The sequence below is a fragment of the Papio anubis genome, chromosome 4, assembly GCF_008728515.1.
Source record: "Papio anubis isolate 15944 chromosome 4, Panubis1.0, whole genome shotgun sequence".
Taxonomy (NCBI): domain Eukaryota; kingdom Metazoa; phylum Chordata; class Mammalia; order Primates; family Cercopithecidae; genus Papio; species Papio anubis.
Window position 1 is genome coordinate 44,433,132 of NC_044979.1, and position 15,067 is coordinate 44,448,198.

At 34.8% G+C, this 15,067-nt stretch overlaps 1 protein-coding gene across 5 annotated transcripts in view; it reads right to left on the bottom strand.

The window, feature by feature from the left end:
• Positions 1 to 15,067, bottom strand: part of FOXP2 (forkhead box P2) — a 596,683-nt gene that overhangs the window by 278,639 nt on the left and 302,977 nt on the right. For 3 of the 5 annotated variants that reach the window (XM_009203721.4, XM_009203719.4, XM_009203722.4), the window contains exon 1: positions 1 to 1,707. This exon is cut by the window's left edge and continues 4,554 nt beyond it. The exons of 1 other annotated variant lie outside the window; for it this stretch is intronic. The gene's annotated coding sequence lies outside the window, so the exon portion shown is untranslated. Of the gene's footprint in view, positions 1,709 to 15,067 lie in introns of those variants that run through there. One more of the 5 variants, XM_009203720.4, reaches the window with a different exon arrangement.

Below are 15,067 nucleotides of genomic sequence, written 5' to 3' on the forward strand. Positions count from 1 at the left end.
AGTATTTCAGAGAAGGAATAGTTGACAGATGCAAGTGAGGAAACTACCTGCCTATGGCTATAATGTATCCAAGACATCTTTTCCAAAGGCAGTGGTAATTTTTTCCCAAGAAAACACAATGCTGTTTATTGAAAGTCAACTCTCCTCACCTATACACAGTGATCAATCTCACATGTACTGCCACACTTTTTATGGTAGACAATAGGAGAAATAAGTTTTGTTACATAAAACAAAAAGGAAAATATTTATTGAGCATCTACTACATCCAGGCATATTATGAATGTTTTACATGCATCATATATAATCCTTCCATCCCGCCTGAAAAGTAGACGATAATATTACCCTTTTTACAGATAAAGACAATGGACTCCCATATTTTAAGTTGTTCAGGGTCAAACAATATTTATTTCAGTCTTCAAATCTATGACTTTTTTGACTCAAATGCCTGTGTTCTTTCTGTTCTGCCACAATGTTTCCCTAAGAAAATATATTTACAGAATATCGTCTATGTGCAGAGTACTCTGTTAGGTGTCATGGGAAAGTAGGAGAAGAATTCATAGTAAAATTTGATCTAGTCTCTGCCCTGAAAACTCTCAATCAAGTACTCTAGATATGTATCTAACTCTGCCTAGAATATAGAGTATGAGGAATATGTGAAGAGAGTGCAATGCCATTTAGTGGTGTGAGATCTGAACTAGGAAAGATCACAGCTGAGAGACCAAAGAAGTCGATATGGCGAAGATCCCAGTATTGGAACTGACCCCCAATAATAGGCAGGATTTTTTGTAAGAGGAAATATATTTGAGAGTGCTCCAGAAAAAGTGAAGGAAAACTAAAGACATTATGATGAGTTCTATCCCAAGCCAGGCATGTGGTTCAGATAGACTGGAACTCAGTCAGTCAGTGAGTAGTGGAATACACAAGGGTAAGTTAGGTCTGAAACTGGAGGTGTCAGAAGGAGGAGTCCAAATTGTATGCCATGGGCAACAGAGAGTATCAAACTGGTTATCATATCTGGAGAATTATAATATTAGAGATGTTTTAGGAAAGCTAATTTAGAGCAATTTATAAAATAAAATTTATGAAGAGCTAGGAATGAGAAAAGCCAAAATCAATTGGAAAACAATTCTAACAATAATTCTATGATGTATGTACTATCTTTCCCATTTTATAGAAGAAACTGAGGCAGAGAAAGACTGCCAGAATGACACAGCCAGTTAATAATTAGATATGAGAAAATAAGGAACAGTTAAATAATCAGTTAATATTCATATGAAGAAAATGGAAAAAGATTCAATAATATGTCCATTAAAATGTATTGAATTTATTCTTCATTAAAAATAACTTGATTTTTTAAAAGTTTCTTAAAGATGAAATAAAACTATTTTGTTTTATGAAGAAGTGCATGAAGACACTCATACAACTGATATTTTGACATATCTGTAGTTAAGTTCTTCTTATATGCTCTCAGCATTGTAAACACTCCATCCTTGGATCTGGGTTAAATAAAAACTACCATCACTGGGTGTGCAAAAGTAGGTACTCAATTTATACTAAAGATTTCCCATAAGAAGAAAACAAAGATAGACTACAGATCTCAAATGAGAAATTTTAATACATTAAACTAGTTTAATCATTTAATTGCTATTAGATCCATTTAAAGCAATATTATTTGCCAAAAAGACTCTAAAAAGTATTGATCTAAACCAAATTTAACGGTCAAAATTTTCTACTATAAGATAAATACTGGCACCAAAAGTTCTAAATAGATGGTAAATAAGCAAATAACAAAACTTTTTTATTTTGTTAATAATATACTAAATGTAAAAGTTTTACATTTATATTACATTTAGTATATTATTTTACATTTTGTTTATGATAAATGATAGAACTCTATAGAATTACAGCAAAAGAGATACAAAGGGTTACTGATAAGACAATGAAGAAAAAGTAACAAGTAATCTGGTCAATTATTCAAAAACATGGTTTGCTTTCTCCTTGCCACTCTGAATTTGAAATTAACAAGTACCCAGTACTTTCTTTAAAATATGATGTCATTGATGAGGTGAAAAGATAAGGCACACATTCATTGTATTTATTTATTTATTTATTTTTTGAGATGGAGTCTAGCTCAGTCTCCCTGATTGGAGGGCAATGGCGCAATCTTGTTTCACTCCAACCTCCGCCTCCCAGATTCAAGCGATTCTCCTGCCTCAGTCTCCTAAGCAGCTGGGGTTACAGGCATGCACCACCATGCCTTGCTAATTTTTGTATTTTTCCTAGAGACAGGGTTTTGCCATATTGGCCAGGCTGGTCTCGAACTCCTGACCTCAAATGGTCCACCCACCTAGGCCTCCCAAAGTATTGGAATTACAGGTGTGAGTCACTGCACCTGGCCCATTCATTATGTTATAAATGCTTAGCATGGGGTCACCGACATGAATAGTTATCTATTATGTGGAAGATATGAATTTGGATACTGTCATGTTTTATACTTCAAGAGTTTAGAAAATTATAGTGAGAAACTGTATATTACATAAATTTAAACTTAAAAATAATCAAGATCTAAAAAATAAGGCCTAAAGTTTTAATTTTAAACTGTGGTAGCCCAATCTGCTAATTAAACTATGTTACATTTAATTGTCTTTTGATGCCTTTTATGACAAAAACTGAGAAAAATAAAAATAACTTAGGTCAAAATGTGAGGATATAAGTTGATAAATAAAACAAGTATTCAAAATAAAGCATTTAAATCATTATATTGTTCAGTTTTACAAATAAAATCTTAATCAAAAATTCAGCTTTACATTTTATGAAGAGTGAAACAGTCATTATACTTGATAATTAAAATATTTTGTATATCCTTTTAAGCAGATTTATAAAAATGTGTTAGAGCTGAAATAGCATTTGAGAAAGCTGTCCTTGATGAAACATGGACTAAGATATAAGAGAATAAAAAACATGTTTTTACTGAATGATGCTAGAATGCTGGTTCTTGGGGCTTTTACAGCTTTACCAGATCTTAACAATCATGTCCTAAAGTTATTAATTCCTAAGCATGCACCCATACTTTTTGCGTAACGCTATAAATAAATACAAAGGTCAAGGAAAACCTAAACTGTTCAAATATTTGCATAGAAATAAAATAGATAAGAATATATGCTTTAGAAAAGCACTGTTTGCTCATAAATGTAATCCTTTTTTTTCTTGTTCTCTGCTGAAGGAAAAGTATTAACATATGGTTATTCATATTGTTCAAAAGAATGATTTAATATTTGTAATCTAGTGCCTCTCACTATGTAAAGCATTTTTCTTGTCCCTTTTTTGAAAACCATTTCCAGCAGTGTTTCAGGTAAAGAACCTAAAAAGTCCAAAGTGCAGACTACTGTCAGCACCAGGTTTGTTGTTTATGCTATGAAACTAGTAGAATCTTTCAGACACACAAAAAACACTTGCTACATTTCAGTATAGGAAATGCATTGCTATTTTCTATGCTATTAAAACACCTTCTTGGTGGTCTGATATTTGATTGTTATATTAGTCAAGCAATTTAAATTGTAATTCCAACTATTTATCTTTTAGACATCACGAAACCTTCCAGGAATATTTTATTTACTATTTATTTATGAATTTCTTTTGCAGATTGTGAAAATGATTTCAAGAATACAAATGTCAACTTTTCACACGTTTAGACAGTTTTCACACTTTATCTTCCTTTGGTACTCAAAATTTGCATACAATGTAATCTGATTTATTTCCATTTCCCTCGCCCTCAGCTCTATCTTTTCCTCTCTTATTCCATTTTCTTACTATTTCTCTCATTTTCCTCCTGTCTTGTTCTCTCTCCTTCCCTTCTTGTCTCTGTTCAAGTTACTAAAACAAGCAGAAATAAACTTCTCAAAAATAATTCTTAAATGCTTCCAACTTTACTTCTAATTTTATATTTCAATGGCAATGTTAGTCTAAATTACCGTAGTAAAAGATACAGTACTGTAGCGATAAAGACAGAGATTTAGGGTAGGGAGACAGGGAGGAGGTAAAGAGGGAACTGAGGGAGAAAGAAAGGGATAAAGAATAAATACATAAAGAGTGCTTTTATGCCTCGAAGGAGACAATATGGCTTTTACTTTTCCTCTCTCTAGAAAGCAAGTTTTGGATATTCAGAAACACTTTCTTTTTTAACTTTTTCCTCAATTTAGTTGTGACTCAATTCTTTTTCAGAATGGAAACTGCATTATGTAAGTGAGAAAGTTATACATAATGAAATAGCAGTTTCCTCACTTTGTAACAACTATTTTTACAGTGCATGGTGTTTTAATAAGACATGTATAATGGATATCTGAAAATAAAGCTAAAATGCATATGATAAGGATTCAAATCAGAATAATAAAATCATCGCATTTAAATAATTCCATCATGCCACACCTATACAAACATCATATAGCAAATACTAAACTTGTAAAAACCTGTGCTTTGAGTTGAGCTAATGTTAAAATAACTGTAACTTATTCTCAAGACTATAAACAAAATTAGTATACTGGAAAATTAACTGATACACATTCAAAACAATTGGAGCAAAATATGTTTTTTTCTAGCACAGAAAACTAAACTTATTTTTAGTGGAACATGGGAAAAGTAATCCCTACATATATGAACACTTGATTTTTAATTTGCTAAAACTTTGACACCAGTGCTTTAGAAGCAATCCAATTTCATTTTCCAATTAGACTTAAATTCTGTTGATTGTTGCATATGCAAATCATGCTTCTTTCTATGAATAAATGGTGTAAGCGGACTAGCTAAATATCCACCTGTGGATTACTAAAATTTACAGTTATTTCTCATAACTGGCAATGTCTTATTTTTCAACTACAAATTCTATGGAAATGCTGACCATAAAAAAAGTCAGCATCATTAAAGAAGGGCCACACATACGACAGACTGTTCAGGTATCACATGATTAAAAAGAGGCAGCAAGAGAGTGAATATGCTATTTATATACATTCTCCAAAAATAAAAATTTTAAAATCCAGAAATCTCATACAGAAATTTAACTCTCAAAGACTTCATAATGAATTTTCTATTAAATACTAATGAAAAAATAGTTTGCATCATAGATAACAGTAAGAACCTTAAATAACTGTGTATATCACTTAACACCACACCCATTTTCATTTACCCTTTAAACACTACTATTTCTTACCAGTAGGCAGCACTATTACATCTTTTACCTGTTACCAGTGTTAATGTTGCACAATGCCCTCTGTAATTTATTACACATTATCTGGCTTTTGCTTGCATACTAGCCTCATTATTTTGGCTGCATGCTATTTATCTCACAAAGATATTCTTTTCTTCCTAAAAGCAAAATTAGACCTAATAATAAAATATTAGCAATTGTCAGGTACAACATACATGAACATCAAATGGGAAGTGTGTAATTAATAGGTATTATTATTTCTTTTACTCATTAATAGTTTATTCCTTATTGTAATTTAAAAGAAACTGCAATTAAGGGCAGTGTGAAATTGTTTAAATGAATTTTCACTTCTGAATGAATTACTGCTTTTATAATAAGGAGGATACGGACATTGATGCCAAATTATCTGTTCAAATTATATATCTATTTTTCAGAGAAAGTAAATTATTTAGAAACCTATACACATAAACGTATAAGGGAAACTATCATATAGTAACACCGGTAAACAATTTATATTCTACCACTTAATAGGGGGCCACATACTCGCTTGATAGAATCCATCCTACTTTAACCAAAATTATTTTCTACTTCATCAAAAAACACTTAAATGTAAAACGAGCCAAAATCAAAATATATTAAGAGAAATTATTTGGTTCTTTCACTAACTAATCAGAGATACAAGAAAAGGACCTTTTAAGTTTTATGATACCTGCTCATTAAATGATGCTAAACACTAAAATACCACGAACAGCAGGGAATTTCAGTTTACATTACAGAAAAAAAATAAAAGGGTAAAAATGACTGAAGTTGGTCAGTTCAAGCTGATAGGGCACTTCAAATGAATAACAGAAGAATAAAAGAGACACTCTAGGTTAAATTAGGTTCTCCTATGCCTTTTCTTGAAAGTGGTTAACTTCACAAATTTTATTTGAATTAACTAAACTGACAAAAATCAAAGCAGATATAAAGTTAAACAGGCAACTACACTTCACAGTAGTTTACCTATTATACAACAGAAAAATCCTTAATTTTAAAAAAGTGATTTTGGTTTTTAAATGTGTATATTTATTTTCTTCATTGAGGCAATTTATATGCTTCATTTCTGAGACAACAACTACTCCACAGATTAAACATCTACAAAGCTGAAGGAGAAGAGGTTTATGTGGACTTTAGATCTTCATATATAAGAGAAAATTTTCTCCTAAAAACCAATATCTGATCACGCTCAGTAAAGTGTTATGTAGCCAATTAGAACTTATTACATAATATTTATTTTACGTACGTAAGAGGATATGATATTTTCCATTAGTTAATAAGTTTTTACGTAGAATTTTCACTAACTAAAAGCATGTAATTTTCCTTGTTTCAATCATATATCCAAATGCTTATTTACATTTGCCAAACCGACATTTCTCTAAGTCAGTTAGACTAAACCTTGACAAAAGTCATAATTATTTGATATTGACACCCCTTCTCTCCACTCATTGTTCCTCTCCCCCACCCACTCATCCCAATTGCACCTTTACCTGTACTGTTTACCCACTTAATGAATGGTAAGCCATTCATAAAGCTAACCACATATAAAGCTAACTACAGTATTAGTGAATTTACACTGCCCTCCAAGGCAAATGAATGTCCACCTTCTTTAGGAGGGCAGAAGAAAAGAGGGTCAGTCTTTCTTAACCCAAGACGTAAGTTGCTGAATAATAAACTATATTGGCTAGTAAGAGGTATGAGGTATTTTGGTCCCAGGGAAATTGCCCTGCAAACTTCAAATGACACCATGCATGCTTTTGGTTAACCTTTTCATGTGTATCTATTAAAATAAAGGGCTCTAGAGAGGGTTCCCCAATAAGGCTCTTTCATAATTTCTTCAAACAATTTCTCCATCACTTAGGAATATTTACCAGCATTTTCTAGAGATTTATATCTATGCTTCCTTTAGGCCATGTAATCAATTATGAATTTCAAAATACTAGACACAAGGGTAAGGGTAAGCTATAGTATCCTTGTATCACTAGCATAGTACTTCTTATAGACTCTTCCACAGAACACAAGTCTCCTGAGATAGTCTGCAACAAATGGGTTCTGTGGTAAATAATACTTGAGTCTCCTGTATGTGCAGAAAGTCTGTTAACTTATAAAGGAAATGAGAACTATAAAGAACAGTGGTTCACTCTTTTCATTAGTTAACTATTAAATCTCGTATACATTAGTGTTCTGGGAACATAATTCATAAATCTGAGTAAGTCTCAGGAATTCCTTGCAAATGTACTAAACAATCTCATATCAACAATTCTGACATACAAAAAATTCTGAGAATCAAGATGGTTTTTGTTTGTTTGCTGTGATTCAGTTGATGATAAAACTTGACCTAACTTGAACTCATCTGGCAATAAAACACAACTAAACTTACATGAGGCCATTAGTGTTTTTGTGTATATATTTCAATGAAGATGTATTACTGTGTTCAATTGCAAGGTGCTGCCCGACTATGAAGGGGCTGTTACATAATCTACAGACTATATAACTTATTACTTATCTATAATCCAAAGAATTCTGAATTTTGAAATGCATCCCCCAAGGACTTGAGATAAGGGATTGTGGAAGCTAGGCAGGCTATGAACATAGACGCAGCTGGTAAGGTGTAGAGGCAGTAGAGAAGCAAACAAAATCGCATGTAGTTGGGTATGGTAGTTTCTGCCTGTAATGTAGCATTTTGGGAGGCCTAGGTGGGAAGATCCCTTGAGGACTTGAGGCCAGGAGTTTGAGACCAGCCTGGGCAACATAACAAGACCCTCATAATTACCAAACAAACAAAAATTAATATCCAGGTGTGGTGATGTGAGCCTGTGGTTCCAGCTACTCAGGGGGCTGAGGCGGGAGGATTGCTTGAGCCCAGGTATTCGAGGTGGCAGTGAGCTATGATGGTGTCACTGCACTCCAGCCTCCAGCCTGGGTGACAGAGCAAGACCCTGTCTCAAAAAAACAAAAAAAACAAACAAAAAAAAACTTGCATGGTTTTTGCAGGGGTGCCATTTAACAAACCTTGTGGTCTGAGTTAGCTTGTTTACACCAGCACAGACAACATCGTCTAGCACCCAGTAGGTCCTCAACAAATATTTGTTTACCAGATTAGTTAAGTGATGAAGTCTACTGCAAACTTCAGTAGGCAATTGTGTAAACTGTTTAAGATAGGTGAATATATGCTCTTTACACAAATACTTCTAGGGGTGGAGACCCTAGAGCCTCTCTTGAAAGCATCTTAATAGTAAAAATATCATTCTTGATATTCAAATACTTATGTTTTCATTTTAATTTATATCGTCCTCTTAATTCATGGTCATTGGAATACATGTATTAATGTCCTCTTCTCTAACCTAAAAAGGTCAATTAAGTCTTTCCTCAAGAAATGATGATAGAGATGGCCTTCATCTCTATGTCATTTGTTTTTCTCTCTTAATTTTATCTATATATTTTCATTTTCATCTTTTTGTTGTTGTTTTTGGAGACAGAGTCTTTCTGTGCTGCCCAGGCTGGAGTGCAGTGGCACAATCTCAGCTCACTACAACCTCCACCTCACGGATTCAAGGGATTCTTGTGCCTCTGCCTCCCAAGTAGCTGGGATTGCAGGCATGTGCCACCATGCCTAGTTAATTTTTGTATTTTTAGAAGAGATGGGATTTCACCGTGCTTTCCAGGCTGGTCTCCAACTTCTTGCCTCCAGTGAACCACCTGCCTCGGCCTCCCAAAGTGCTGAGATTACAGACATAAGCCACCACTCCCAGGCTCTATATCCTTTTTATTATGCTTTTATTTTAGGGTAACAAACTAAGCTGTATATAATATTATTTAAAAATACTATACATAGCATTTGATTCGCTTCACTTTCATTCTAAATGCTAAACAGAAGTTTACAATGCTGTGCCTTTAGCCAAGGGTAAGAGATCAGCTCAGTATAGAATGGCAATGGAATCTAACAGCCCTGGCTTTGACCTTCGGGTCCAACCCAAAAATAAATCGCCAAACTGAAAGACAATATTCTTCCTGAGATGATTTTCTCAACTGTTGATGTGTGATTGCTAATTCCGACCCAGCAGCATTATTGGGGCACTTAAAGCAATATATGAAAAGTACCTGGCAGAAAATAAGTTATTAAGTGGTAGTGATGAGGGGAGTGAAGGAAGGGGAAAAAGGGAAGGAGGAGATGACTTTTATGGCTCCATCTCTGCAAGTCAATAGAAGAAACTGTTTCTTTAAAAAAGCAAAAGTTTCAGTGCAAACTTTCTGAAAGGATATGCATCTAAATATTAATGGTGGTTTTCTTGGGTAATTATATAATTCATAATTTTTATTTTTCTCTTAATATTTATCCATATTATTGGAATCTATGACAACATTTATTTTGCTGGGCCAAATATTAGTCAGGCTATGAACCTTCTTCTAGGTCCATCTCTGCATGCCCTTGTAAAACCCAGTTTTAACAAAAGAACCCTACTAAGTCAGTTTAGCTAGCATCCCCCGTCTGATATCTAATCATGTTCCTCACCCTCCACATTCCCTAGGTGATGTCTGATCACCCTGGCCTGTGTACAGCAAGAATCCTGTTAGGTAAGTTTACCCAGAATCTCCCTTACGCCTTATATTTCCTCTTAATAATTTTTCATCCACTGACCCCCACCCTGCGCCTTGATTATAAATTCCCATTTGCTCATGCTGTAATCAGACTTGAGCTCAATGTTGTTCCCCTACTGCAAGACCCCACTGCAGTGGTCCCTGTACCCAGGGGTCCCCAACCCCTGGGTCACAGACCAGTATCCGTCCGTGGCCTGTTAGGAACTAGGCCACATAGCAGGAGGTGAGTAATCAGTGGTAGCATTAGATTCCCATAGGAGCTTGCACCCTATTGTGAACTGTGCATGCTAGGGATCTAGGCTGGGTGCTTCTTCTGAGAATTTCATGCCTGATGGTCTGAAGTGGAACAGTTTCATCCAGAAGCCATTCCCTACCTCCACCCCACCCCACTCCTGTCTGTGGAAACACTGTCTTCCATGAAACTATTTTCTGGTACCAAAAAAGTTGGGGACCGCTGCCTACATCCATCACAGTGGTCCTAATAAAGTCTTCCTTACCAAATATCATTGAATAATCTTTTCTTTAACGTCTATTCTGACAGGTGTATATTGCTTTTACAATTAGGAAAATTTGAATCTGTATTTTATTTTTAGGAAAAACTGTTTCAATATTTAAAGTAAAAAGATTAAATTACATGGAAATTAATTTATAAGGGACTTCTCAGTCCTTAAAACTTCTGAATAAATTAGCTTTTACTATAAATTGACAATTACAAGAAATGGAGTTTTATAAATCTATTTAAATTGTATTTTCTTGCATAACATCCCCCACTAAAACAACAACAACAACAACAACAAAAACATAAATTTTACAAAGAAAATGATGATTCTGGCCATGCGTGGTGGCTCACACCTGCAATCCTAGCACTTTGGGAGGCCAAGGAGGGTAGATCACGAGGTCAGGAATTCAAGACCAGTCTGGCCAAGATGGTAAAATCCCATCTCTACTAAAAATACAGAAATTAGCTGGGCGCAGTGGCAGGCGCCTGTAATCCCAACTGCACAGGAGGCTGAGGCAGGAGAATCACTTGAACTCAGGGAGCGAAGATTGCAGTGAGCCGAGATTGCGCTACTGCATTCCAGCCTGGGTGACAGAGTGAGACGCCATCTCAAAAAAGAAAAAAAAAAAAAAAGATGATTCTGACACTTCAAAGTTAAGGTTTGGATGTATTCTCTGCCTCCCTTTATACTGGTCCGTTTTTTGTCCCAATACCCCTTACTACCTTTAACACACAGTATTATTTATTTATTTAATTGAATTTTAAAAAATTGTTTTCCTCTGCCTCCACCTCCACTGAAGTATAAGCCCCACGAGTCAGGAAAGTCTGTCGTCTTGTCTTCTTTTGGTTCACGAATGCGTCCCAAGGTTTTAAAACAGTGTCAAGCACATAATGAACATTCAATAATCATTTTTAAAAGTATTCCACAGAAAAAGTAACAGGTGGGTAAAAAAAATGGGAAAAGTTTTACAAAATCTAAAACCAACAAATATTTAATACCCAGAATATATCAGGAATTCTTGTAAGCCAGTCAGAAAAATAAGAAAAACTGAAAAGAAAAAAATAAGTCAAGGCCAGGTGCATTGGCTCATGCCTGTAATTCCAGCACTTTGGGAGGCCGAGGTCAGGGCAGATCACCTGAGGTCAGGAGTTCCAGACCAGCCTGGCCAACAAGGTGAAACCCAATCTCTACAGAAAATACAAAAGTTAGCCAGTTGTGGTGGCAGGTGCTGGTAATCACAGCTACTTGGGAGGCTGAGGCAGGAGAATCACTTGAACTGGTGAGGCAGAGGTTGCAGTGACTCAAGATGATGCTGCTGCACCACTGCACTTCAGCCTGGCCAATAGGACTCTCTGTCTCAAAAAAAAAGAAAAGAAAAAGTCAGAAGATATTAATATTCAATTTACAGAAGGTCAAGCTGAGCAATTGATCTTTTGTAAGCAGATCATTAATCTTATTGATAATCAAAATAATGCAAAGTGAAACAACAATGAAGATACCACTTTGAAACTACTGCCAAAAATTAAAATATTAGATAACCAGCAACTACAAACATATGGTGCTCACTACCTGCCAAGTGTTGGTCGGAGTGCTTTCAATTAATTCACAACAGCTTACAGAAAGCTACTACTTTCATCTTAATTTTAAAAATGAATAGAAAGCCTTGGTGAGGAAACTTGTTGCTGAGAGAGCTTAATGTGACTTCGTCCAGAGTCCTACACTATTACTCCTGGATATATGAACTCAAGACACATTTCTGTGTCTCTGGGTTTTGTTCCAGAAAAGCTGTAGTAATTTATACTGTGCACACAAGTGCTCATCTCACTTTACCTATACCAACATGTTTTAAAAATATTGCTAATGAAGCACTCAGGTACCACTATTGTTTGTAATTTACTTGAAAAACGTGTTACTGAATTTAAATGTTTTCTTCATTTTCATGGGGGAATTTATAATTTGGAAATTTCCTGTTCACAGCTTCTTGCCCATTTTTATATTTCCATATACATTCATTGATTTTAAAGTACACTTCATAAAATATTAAGTATATATGTTTGATGCATTTTTTGCAAATATCTTTGCAGGTTTTTTTTATATATAATCTGATCCCATGTCTCTTTGTGATTCATTTATTGTACATTTAAGAAGTATTTTTTCTAATATAAGATTAAATTAATACTTGCATAATTTTGGTTATATTTTAGATGACTATAATTGTATCTTTAAATATATTAAGAATTTTACATATGGCATTTTTTAAAAATGTAACTTTTTTACTGCAAATATCCTATTTACTCAAGACTTATTGAAAATCTAACCCTCTGCTCTTAGTTTAGACTACTTTATTTTATTATATGTTAATTTTAAAATTAAAGGTCTATTCTATTATAACTCCTTCTCTTTGTCTTCTCTCTTGGTTAATGCAGTCACTCTCCACCAAATTTCTCAAGAGAGAAAAAAAGAAAAAAAAACCTTCATCTTTGATTTCTCTCTTCTCAGTTCTTTCATATAAACTGCTGGAAAATCATTTCAATTCAAACTCCAAATCTTCTAATGGACCACTGGCATCTCCACTCCTGCCACCCTTGTTTGTTTAAAGCACCATCTCTGGTCTGGCCTAATAAATTACCTCCTTATTGTTAGCCCTCCTATGCTTTTCCTGTTTAAAAATGTAATAAATTGGCCGGGCGCGGTGGCTCACGCCTGTAATCCCAGCACTTTGGGAGGCCGAGGCGGGTGGATCACGAGGTCAGGAGATCGAGACCACGGTGAAACCCCGTCTCTACTAAAAATACAAAGAAATTAGCCAAGTGTGGTGGCGGGCGCCTGTAGTCCCAGCTACTAGGGAGGCTGAGGCAGGAGAATGGCGTGAACCCGGGAGGCGGAGCTTGCAGTGAGCAGAGATCGCGCCACTGCACTCCAGCCTGGGCGACACAGCGAGACTCCATCTCAAAAAATAAAAATAAAAAAAGTAATAAATTGAGTCAATCTCCTACTGAAAACCCTCCATGGCAGTCCACTGTACAAAGAATCCATGGGATCTGGTCCACAGATGACTCTTCAGCCTCATCTCATTGTCATTCTTCCCTTTCTTTATCTTGTGTACTGCTTTGGCCATATTAATTTTCTTACTGTTTCTCATTGCCATCTTAGGGTATTTTAACAGCTCGTCAATCTCTTTGCAATGCTCCTTCACAGTAATGTAGTCTTTCTTACAATTCAAATTCAGTTTAAATTTCACTTCCTCAGTGAAGCCTTCCTGGAAAACACAGTATGAAGGAGCTCCTCCATCATTCCTTTATATTATCCCGTTTTCTTTACATCATGTGGAAATAGGAAATATTAATGTGGATTTTTCTATGTTTATTATCTGTTGCTTTCTTTCCCGTTCCACGAAAACAGGAAACATATCTGTCTTGCTCAGTGCTCTATTCTGCATTCCTAGTATAGTGATCGGTATTGGATATATGCTTAATAATTGTTGACTGAATATATAAATAAATGGACGTTTTCCCATTTACTGTTATTTTTTCATATATAAAAATCCCAGATAAACTTTTACATTTTTAAATTTTAAAGTATTTTAAATAAATCTCCATGCAAAATCTCTTCACTATTCCTAATTGTTTTGCACTTTTCACTACTCCTATTCATTTATCTTCTTTCCAATATATAGAAGAACTATAAGATATGTTAGTATATATTTTTAATGTAGTAATTATGAAGGAGGTAAGAGTTTTCAGGCTATCTAATTATATAATGATATGTTTTTAAGAAAATTTTTTTACATAGATAGAATTTCATACATTTACCATGTACAGCATGATGTTTTGAAGTGGAAACATTACCACATTACCTTGTGGAATGACTACGGCTAGTTAATTAACATATGCATTACCTCACATAGTTATCATTTTTGTGGTAAAAACATTTCACATTTACTCTCTGAGCATTTTTCAAGAATACGTTATGTTCTCGAAATATAGTATGTAGTCCCTATGTTGTGCGGTAGAGCTCTCATACTTATGCCTGCTGTCTAATTGAAATTTTGCATTCTTTGACCAACATCTCTCCAACCCCATCACCACCACCACCACCCTCAGCCCCCTAGTAACCACCATGCTACTCTATACTTCCATGAGATCAACTTTTTTAAGATTCCATATGTGAATGTAATGAGTATAGCCATTATGGAAAACATTATGGAAGTTACTAAAAAAAACTTAAAAATAGGACTACCAAATCCCATTACTGGATATATAGCCAAAGAAAATGAAATCAGTATGTTGAAGACAGATGTGCACTCCCATGTTTATTCCAGCACTGTTTACAATAGCCAAGACATAGAATCAACCAAAGTGCCCATCAATGGATGAATGGATAAAGGTAGTTAGTATTCAACCATAAAAAGAATAAGATCCCATCAGTTGCAACAACATGGATGGAACTGGAAGTCATTGCGTTAAGTGAAATAAACCAGGCACAGAAAGATAAACGTTGCATGTTCTCACTTATTTGTGGGAGCAAAAGAATTAAAACAATTGAATTCATGGAGACAGATAGTAGACAGATGGTTCCCAGAGGCTGCAAAGGGTAGTGGAGGGGTTGCAGGGGAAGCTGACATAGTTAATGGGTATAAAAAATAGAAATAATAAATAAGGCCTACTATTTGATAGCACAACAGGGTAACTAAAGTCAATAATAATTTAACTGTACACTTTAAAATAACTAA